This window comes from Thamnophis elegans, chromosome 5 (genome assembly GCF_009769535.1).
Source record: "Thamnophis elegans isolate rThaEle1 chromosome 5, rThaEle1.pri, whole genome shotgun sequence".
NCBI classification, from domain to species: Eukaryota; Metazoa; Chordata; class Lepidosauria; order Squamata; family Colubridae; genus Thamnophis; species Thamnophis elegans.
In genome coordinates this window covers 69,550,667-69,559,029 of record NC_045545.1, presented here as the reverse complement: position 1 = coordinate 69,559,029, position 8,363 = coordinate 69,550,667, and the positions used below count along the sequence as shown (strand labels likewise).

Here is an 8,363-nt window from a genome sequence, read left to right as displayed (position 1 = left end):
GAAAATACGGTACATAATCACCCTTTACTTCCAAAATTCTATATCGATGTGTCCAAAGATGACACCTGTGTATATGAGAGACTGAATTGTCAAGGAATTTCTGGCTAACATTTTTCTGCTTGACTTGCTTACATCAGCTAGCCAAATTCTGACTGTTGCTCTACAGCAATTCTCTCACCTACTGTTTAGAAAAGCTCAGCGTCATACTACATTTGGTCAAAAAGGGAGATTTGCAATTGGTATATAGTATATGACAGTGATGGTGAACCTTTTCAGCACCGAGTGCCCAAACCGGAATGTGTGTGCGCATGCACATGTGCGTGCTGGAAACCCGAAGACCAGGTGGCTGGTGAGCATGCGTGTGCCAGCCACCTGGTCTGAGGGTTTCAGGGATGTGGATGCATGCCGTCCAGCTGGTCTTTGGGTTTCCAGGAATGTGATGCATGTGAAGACCAGCTGGCCGGCACGCATGCATGCATGCACGCATAGGAAACCTGAAGAGCAGCTGGCGATGGCACGCATGCCCACAGAGAGGGCTCTGCATGCCATCTCTAGCACGCATGCCATAGGTTTGCCATCACAGCTATATGACAACAAGTACTGCACATCAAATATTGCACAGAGGATAGAGAATGTAATGAGAAAGGAAGATGAACATCTTCTTTCTGGATTGCAGGGAATTATTTTGATGACTCTGGCCAAGGATTCTGATTTTTTGAAATAAATGTTTTTCCATAGGCAAATTCTTTTCAAATAATTTTAATTCGCTACTCAGGGATCAGATTATTTTCTTCTGGTTCCTCTCTTCGGGTATGAGATCCTCACATTATGTACCTATGAAATTGCTGGAAAATGTTTGAAGAACACAGAATCGGAAGATCAAGACTGAAATCTGCAACAACATTTTTAATATATACACATCTCCTTAGAGATCTTATCTGGGAGCCTGAACTTTGAGATATTGATTGGAGTGTTAATACAAGGTGCTTTCAATTAACACTTCAACTGCATATATGTGTAAATAAACATTTGTTTTATGGAAACTCTCTTTTCAACAAAAGCAAACCTATGTAATATACTGAATTTCTCACCACTCAGAAAACTGTGGAAATTTGAACAGTGGGAATAGAGTACAAATCTTTACCTATGTGGGAGTCTGAGCTTAATTGTGGTTCTTTGACACATGTAAAATAATTTTCCATTCTATGTGATACCATGGGAAACAGAGTTTGCATCCATGACAAATACAAGATGGTCTATGATATCTTATTTTCCCATGTTTCATAAATATGTAGTAAATCTCTGTGGGAACAATAGCTGCAATACATAGGTCATTGGTCTATTCCACCTGGATTATATTAAACTGGATTTTTTTTAAAAAAAATGGTGGTGCTTTTGAGTTAGTTTTGAGTCCTGATGACTCCCTAAAAAAGTCCTTGCAGTTTTCTTTGAAAGATTTCAAATGTGATTTGTGGCTGCCTCCTACCTAGGGCCGAGAGAGAATGATTGGCCCAAAGTCACCCAGCTGGCTTTGTGCATAAGGGATAACCAGAATTCGCAGACTCCAGATTTCTAGCCTGATGCCTTAAACACTCCACCAAAGTAGCTCTCAAACTGAATATACTCTTGTAATTTAGCCTGTTTCCATTTCCGTAACTATTTGTGGTACTGACAAACAACTTTCATATTATTGAATTGAAGTACAAAACAGTAATTTAGTGCAAACATGGTTGCACTGATATAATGCTGGATGAGAATTTATGGCTATTTTTTTGCATATTAACAAATATTTCTCTGTATTATTTGTTAAAAACAACAATTATATTTGATTTAAAAGACACTAACCTTAAATACTATACTTTAGGGACAAAAACATGTAAACCTTACCTATCAAGCTATGAAATTCATATGTCATTGCTATGTAATAATCAGATTAATCATGTAAGTAAATACACTGATGATAAATTTAAAATAAGGCTTTTATAGCAATAGCAATAGCAATAGCAGTAGACTTATATACCGCTTCATAGGGCTTTCAGCCCTCTCTAAGCGGTTTACAGAGAGTCAGCATATTGCCCCCAACAATCTGGGTCCTCATTTTACCCACCTCGGAAGGATGGAAGGCTGAGTCAACCCTGAGCCGGTGAGATTTGAACCGCTGAACTGCTGATCTAGCAGTAGCCTGCAGTAATGCATTTAACCACTGCGCCACCTTGGCTTTTAATTGTGCTTTAATTCAGGCTTCCTTTATGAAAGGTTATTTAATGCCATGCTGCCATTCATTGTCTGCTTTACTCAACAAACATATTTAAGATGCTCTTTCAAATAATAAATTGTTTAGCCAGTAGAAATGATGGTTTTCATTAAGTATCTTTATAGATCCCATTTTTAAAATGGTTAAATCAATAGACGCAGAGCACAGGTGCATTTTATATATTGCAGTATGCAGAACTAACCTTCACAATTCATTGATGCACATATCTTTTCAAGGTATATATTGGTCATATCCATGGTTTGCATTTTTATAAATATTCTTAAAAAACAACAGTGTAGCCAAAAAGATAATGGCCCAATTCAGATATAATCATTTTGTCTCATAAACATACAGTGGTACCTTAGTGCCCAACTGCTTTCAAATTCATTGAATTTGGTATTCATTTTGATGTGAAAATTTTATCCCGATACTCAGTGTTTGTTTGCTACTCAAAGCACAAGCTAGAACTTACTTGCCATGACTCACCACATTATTCCTTATGAGAAAAAATGGTTTGGTACTCATCATTTTTGGTACTCATTGCATTTCCTGGAACTAATTAATGATGAGTATCAAGATATTCGTGGCACAACATAACCGCGAACGTCAAAAGTGCGCCGACAACACCGCGGCGCTAAAACCGCGATGTCAAAAGCGCACCCACAACAGCGCACCCACAACAGCGCGCCCACAACAGCGCGCTGACAGAAGCGCAATTTAACTTAAGGTAAGGTTTAGGGTTAGGTTTAGGGTAGGTTTAGGGTTAGGTTTAGGGTAGGTTTAGCGTTAGGTTTAGGGTTATTTTTAGGGTTATGTTACAGCGCGCTTCTGTCGGCGCGCTGTTGTCAGCGCGCTGTTGTCGCGCGGTTTTGATGGTGCGGTTTTGTCACCGCGCTTTAGTCACACGCGCTTTAGTCTACCGCGGTTTTGTGGTGGAACCCAAGATATCACTGTAATTCAATTTGGACTAAGACCGAATATTTGCAAATATTCTCCTTTTTTTATATTCACCTTTATATAAAATGTAGGGGTTGGTTAAACTATACTTGTTAGACATAAAGTGAGAAGCTGTAGTATAAGTGTCCACTCCAGACCCAACTTTCAGATCAGGATCAAATTGTCATTCATTTTAAATATTTCTTTTCAAAAATCAGACTTAGTGGTATCACAACATTTTTATATTTTACTGGTTGAAAGGTTCAGTTTCTATCCTTAAATGCCAGATATGAAGCAGCATTATCCAGATGCTTACATGTACAAAACCCTGCCTGTTTTGCCTAGTGTACACAGCTGATTAGAAATTCCAATAGAGAAAAGATTTTCACAATATGACATTATTATGATTTGCTAAAACACATCATATTGAAATAACTGATAATTTGTATAGCAGTAATACTTAGAAATGTTAAACCAGAGGTGGTATTCAGCCAGTTCTGACAGGTTCTGGAGAATCAGTAGCGGAAATTTTGAGAGTGGGGAGGGAATGGAGATTTTGCAGGATCCTTCCCCTGCCACGCCCACAAAGCCACACCCACAGAACCGGTAGTAAAAAACTACCAGTTCCACCACTGTGTTAAACCAGTGTTATTGGCTATGATCATAACTGAACAATCTATATTTATGGTTCTATGTAATGTGAACCAGTAAAATTCTTGATTGATGATTCATGCATATTTTTCCTGAAAATAATCTGTATTATGCCATCATTTTTTCCTGTATTTTGCTCTTGGTAACCCCTTGTTCAGTTGTCAATCACAAAGCTTTAGTGGTAGGAAAATTTCTCAGCTTTATACCTTACATTAATCTCAGACAGAAACTAGATTCTTCCAAACTCATCTTTTAGAAGCTCATTTTTTTGTTGCTGGTAAGATTAACAATATTTCCCCCCAGAGCAATGGCACTGACTGCAACCTGTTTACCAAGAGCCTGAGGCAAAAGGAAGATTGAGACCTCAACGCAGTTGCATCACTTGCCAACTATAATATATGTAATGATGTTGCATCTGCATGGCTATCTTTTCCTCACCAGATCACGGCACCTCAGTTCTAGCATGTTCTTTTATTGAGTTTAAGATTGTTTGCTATATAATTTATGTAAATTACATAGAAAAAATAAGAAATGCTTGAATAGTGCTTCTTAAACCGACAAATATGTTCATACTGAAAGTTTTCTTTGAAAGAAAATGCTGCATATCAAAATGAATTCAAATTAATGCAAAAGAGACCCAGTTTGGCATAGTTATTAAAGTGCTGGCCTGGAAACCATAATGCTGTGAGTTCTAATCCTGCTTTAGGCATGAAAGCTGATTGGCTGATTTTGGGCCAGTCACTCACTCAGCCCAACCCACCTGAGGGGGGTTGATTTTTGCTGTTGTGGGGAAAATAGGCAAAGAGAGGTACTATGTTTGCTGCTTTGAGTTATTTATATAAAATAAAGGCAGGAGATACACACAGATAGGCAAGAGAACATAGCACTAATCAAAAATATAACATTTTGATAAGTATATGAAAATGGGGGCTGTTTTGGAGGCCTGTTGGAATCCTAAATTGTAAATATGGATTCAAACTATGTAAATAGCTTGCAGTTACACAAGCTGTACTCTTCCTCAGCAGTAAGGGAAAATTCAAAGTCTCTCATAGAGGCAAAGCATTCACTACACCCTTGAGCAGTTTCTTTGTATTCCAAGCCGTGGGCCATTGGAGACTTTGATGATTAAAGATCAAAGCTTCTTGCATGCTGTTGTAGACCTTCTCAATCTATATCTGAGAATAGGTGTAGGCAATGCTTTGATTCCGAGCAGTATTTCAGATCTGTTCTTATAGGGGCCAGCATGCATGTTCTTTCCATCTTTTTGAGAAAGGGAAATTATTTCAGATCCAATGTGAATTTGAACTAATGGCCATCCAAGTTATCTCTGACTGTTCTGCAGGTTCTAACTCAAGGCTCAAGGCTCTAACTCAAGATGTGAAGAACCATTGCCGATAGGGATAATTTGACCTCCCCCCCCCTTATGCACATATGACAAGGAATGTTCCATAGTCATGCCCTGGCCATTACCCAATTCTTTGCATTGACTTTGTGGTAGAGAATGTGTTGGCATGACACACAGAACACAAACAACTAAATCATGTTTTAGTTCTGCAAATCCAGTCTATTTGATTATTGCAGAGTTCAGCATGTCATTGTTCTCAGAAAAGTGAGAAAACTGATTTAATTAATCATAGGTGCGTATGTCACATAAACATGGCGAGTTAATGTCATGGCCATGGCTCTGTCACACAGCTGTCAGTTGCCCACGCTCTTCAGTTGCCTTTGCTCTTTACTGGCATTTCTAGGGATGCTATGGAGACCACTGACATTTGTATGGTATGATTGCATTTTCAGAGTGAAATACTTTCCCCTTCTAGACTGAGCTTGCTTTACATACAACAGCCATTTCACTACTATTGTATCTCTAAACCTGGAATATGCTTCTGCCCCTTTTGAAAGATAAGAAATGTATTGTCAATGTTTCAATGTGCATTTATATTCATGTCCACTAATCACTATTGCTTACAGGGACTGAAAACTCAGAAGGGGCTGTGTTGTGGTACCTTCAAGCAGACAACAACGCAAACTATTTTAAAAAGTATAACATCTAAATCAGAAAAGTCTTCGAATGGTTGCAAGGATCACATCTGCTTGTCTTATTCTGATAAAACTTTCAACAATTGTCATTTTGGAAAGAAAACCCATTCCCTTTCGGTTGAGTGTGAACTGGCACAATCTCTCTACATTATAGATGTTGTCCTTTTGTTGTTTTTTTAATTCCTAAACGAGAAACAACTCAAGAGGTTTCATACAATTTCTGCAGACGCTATAGTATAGGGCATTTTCACGTGTCGAGAAAAGCCATATGAAAGCAATGACGACCGGATGGTTAACCTACTAGAACCTCAGAAAGTCAACCTTGTAAGACTTCCACATGCTGGCAACACCAAACAAAAAACACCCCTCCCATCCGAAGTTGACTTCAGCAGCCAAGGACGGTGTGTGATTTAGGGGCGTCGTCTCGCGCTCACCTTGGTTTACGGAACAATGAGACGGGCGTAGCTGTGGGCGGGGTTACCAGATTTCCATCTCTCTGAGTGGAAGGGGAAAAAAGGGCTACTACGGTAGGAAGCAATGTGGGTTAGCCCGGAATCGAATTATGATCCCAGTATAGACAGACGCTTCCTTGTTTTTCACCTGGGATACCACCTGAAAAGGCTGGACAGAGCCTCTTCGGATGCCCTTCGTTTGTAAACAGGTGGGGCTGCTCCGCGATCGTCTGCCAATTGACTTCTACGGAGGCGACTCTCGTTAAGAGCCTGGCGGTTGCAGCTCGCGTAGTGGTTGTTCGGTTTCATAGACGGTCCTTTTCTTTTCCTACCACCCCCGCCTCCTCCTCCTCTCCCTCGGAGGCTGGTTCTGCTGCTCATGACGTGCCTCTCTCGCTGAGCTCCCAGCCCTCCCGCCTTCCAGCTCACTCCCTGCTGCTGCAGCTTATTACTATTTGCTTTCCCCCCTCCCCACCACCGCTTTCCGAGGAGGGGGACGGGTTTTTTTTTGCCCCCTTACACCTAGAGAAGAGGGGGGGGGAGAAACCGAGGGAATCAAGGCGCTGCATTGTTCCACCCCGCCTCCATTTATTTTCTTTTTGTAATTTTTTTTTATTGCAAAGGAGGCTCGGAGCAGCCTTTGATTGTCCTCGCCCGATGAACCTCTCCTCGGCCAGCGACACGTCTTGACTCCGGATTACTCAGGGGGGAGAAAAAAAAGAGAACAAGGTTAGCCATGGCGTCGATTCCTTCCCTCTCATCCCACCCCCACCCCCGAAGGGAAGCCCCCCCTCCCCCATGACACCTCCTGCCTTTGGGCTTTCCCCCTTTCTCCTCTCACTTCGCCTGCCTTCCCACCGCCGCCGACGGGGGCTAAATCGGTAGACGCCCCAACCGGGCGGGCGGCCGCGGTCTCGCCGGAGGCTTGCAAGGCTGCGAGATCACGTGGAGGGTCTCGGTGGAGTTCGGCGTTGCGCGGGGATGGGGGGGAAGGAATCGGGAGAAGGGGAGGGGTCTTCCCGCGCGCCCCGCGCCTCCCCCGCCCAATTACCCCAAATTCTTCTCCGTTTCAACCCCCCCTCACTTTCCCACCCCCGTCCTTCTCGTCTTTATTCTCGCTGCGATTGTTCGCGGATTCCTCCCGCTCTTCATCTCCCGCCGCCTTCGCCTTGCGCGGCGCCCCCATCTTCCTCCCTTTACCCCGAGAGAGGGGTGTGTTTCTTTCTTTCCTCCGCGCGGCGAATCAGCGCTCTTACTCCCCTCGCGTCTTCGGCCTTCATTGGCTGCCGGTTGTTGGAAATGGGGGGTTGGGGTGGGGAGAGGGAATCTCGGCCAGGCATTCAGGTGTTCCTTGTGCCCTGTTGATCCTTAGTACCTTTTGTTTTTAAAGTCTGCTTGAACTTCTCCCCCCCTCACAACCCCCCCCCCTCCTTGACAATCGACTGTCTTTCTCCTCCTCCTCCCGGTTGAATTCGTGTTTTTCTAGCCTCTAAAACCTGGGGGCTTTTTTAGGCAGGGGTTGGAGTAGCCGAAAGGCAAATTGGCCTGGAAAGAAAGGGAGAGGGAGAGAGAGAGAGAGAGAGAGAAAGCGCGCCAGCTGTTTGGTGGCTCCAGTGAGTTTACTCCCAGAAAAAGTCGTTCAGGGGGCAAATCGCGCCTTGTTCATCTGCAGCTGTGTTTCTCTGGGGGTCCCCGCCGTTTTTTTCATTTTCCAAATATTCGAAAGGTGCGGAGCTGGTGCCCGAGGGGCGTTCAATCTTCATTGTTCCAAAAGAAACAACACCACCAACCCCCCCCCCTCTCTCTCCAGTGTACGATGCGAGGCCGGTCTTGACAACTCAGAGCTGACAGTCGGCGAGGAGAGAGATTTGATGCTGACGCTTGAACAAGGTTTTTAAAAGAGTTCCCGCGGTTTCTCCAGGGCTTCACTTTTCCTCAGATGTGAGCTGCGTAGCTTTTCGTTGAGCTGAAGAAAAAGAGAGGCTGCGGGGCCAACCTCGTTGGGCGGGATAGCTGTGTATGTATCTCTT

General features: G+C 43.0%; 1 protein-coding gene across 16 annotated transcripts in view; it reads left to right on the top strand.

Moving 5' to 3' along the window:
* Nucleotides 1-6,407: 6,407 nt before the first annotated feature.
* Nucleotides 6,408-8,363, top strand: part of EPB41L1 (erythrocyte membrane protein band 4.1 like 1) — a 199,289-nt gene continuing 197,333 nt past the window's right edge. For 8 of the 16 annotated variants that reach the window (XM_032217415.1, XM_032217407.1, XM_032217409.1 and 5 more), the window contains exon 1: nucleotides 6,697-7,062. The gene's annotated coding sequence lies outside the window, so the exon portion shown is untranslated. Of the gene's footprint in view, nucleotides 6,543-6,696; nucleotides 7,063-7,380; nucleotides 8,351-8,363 lie in introns of those variants that run through there. The other 8 variants (XM_032217424.1, XM_032217419.1, XM_032217417.1 and 5 more) reach the window with 5 other exon arrangements.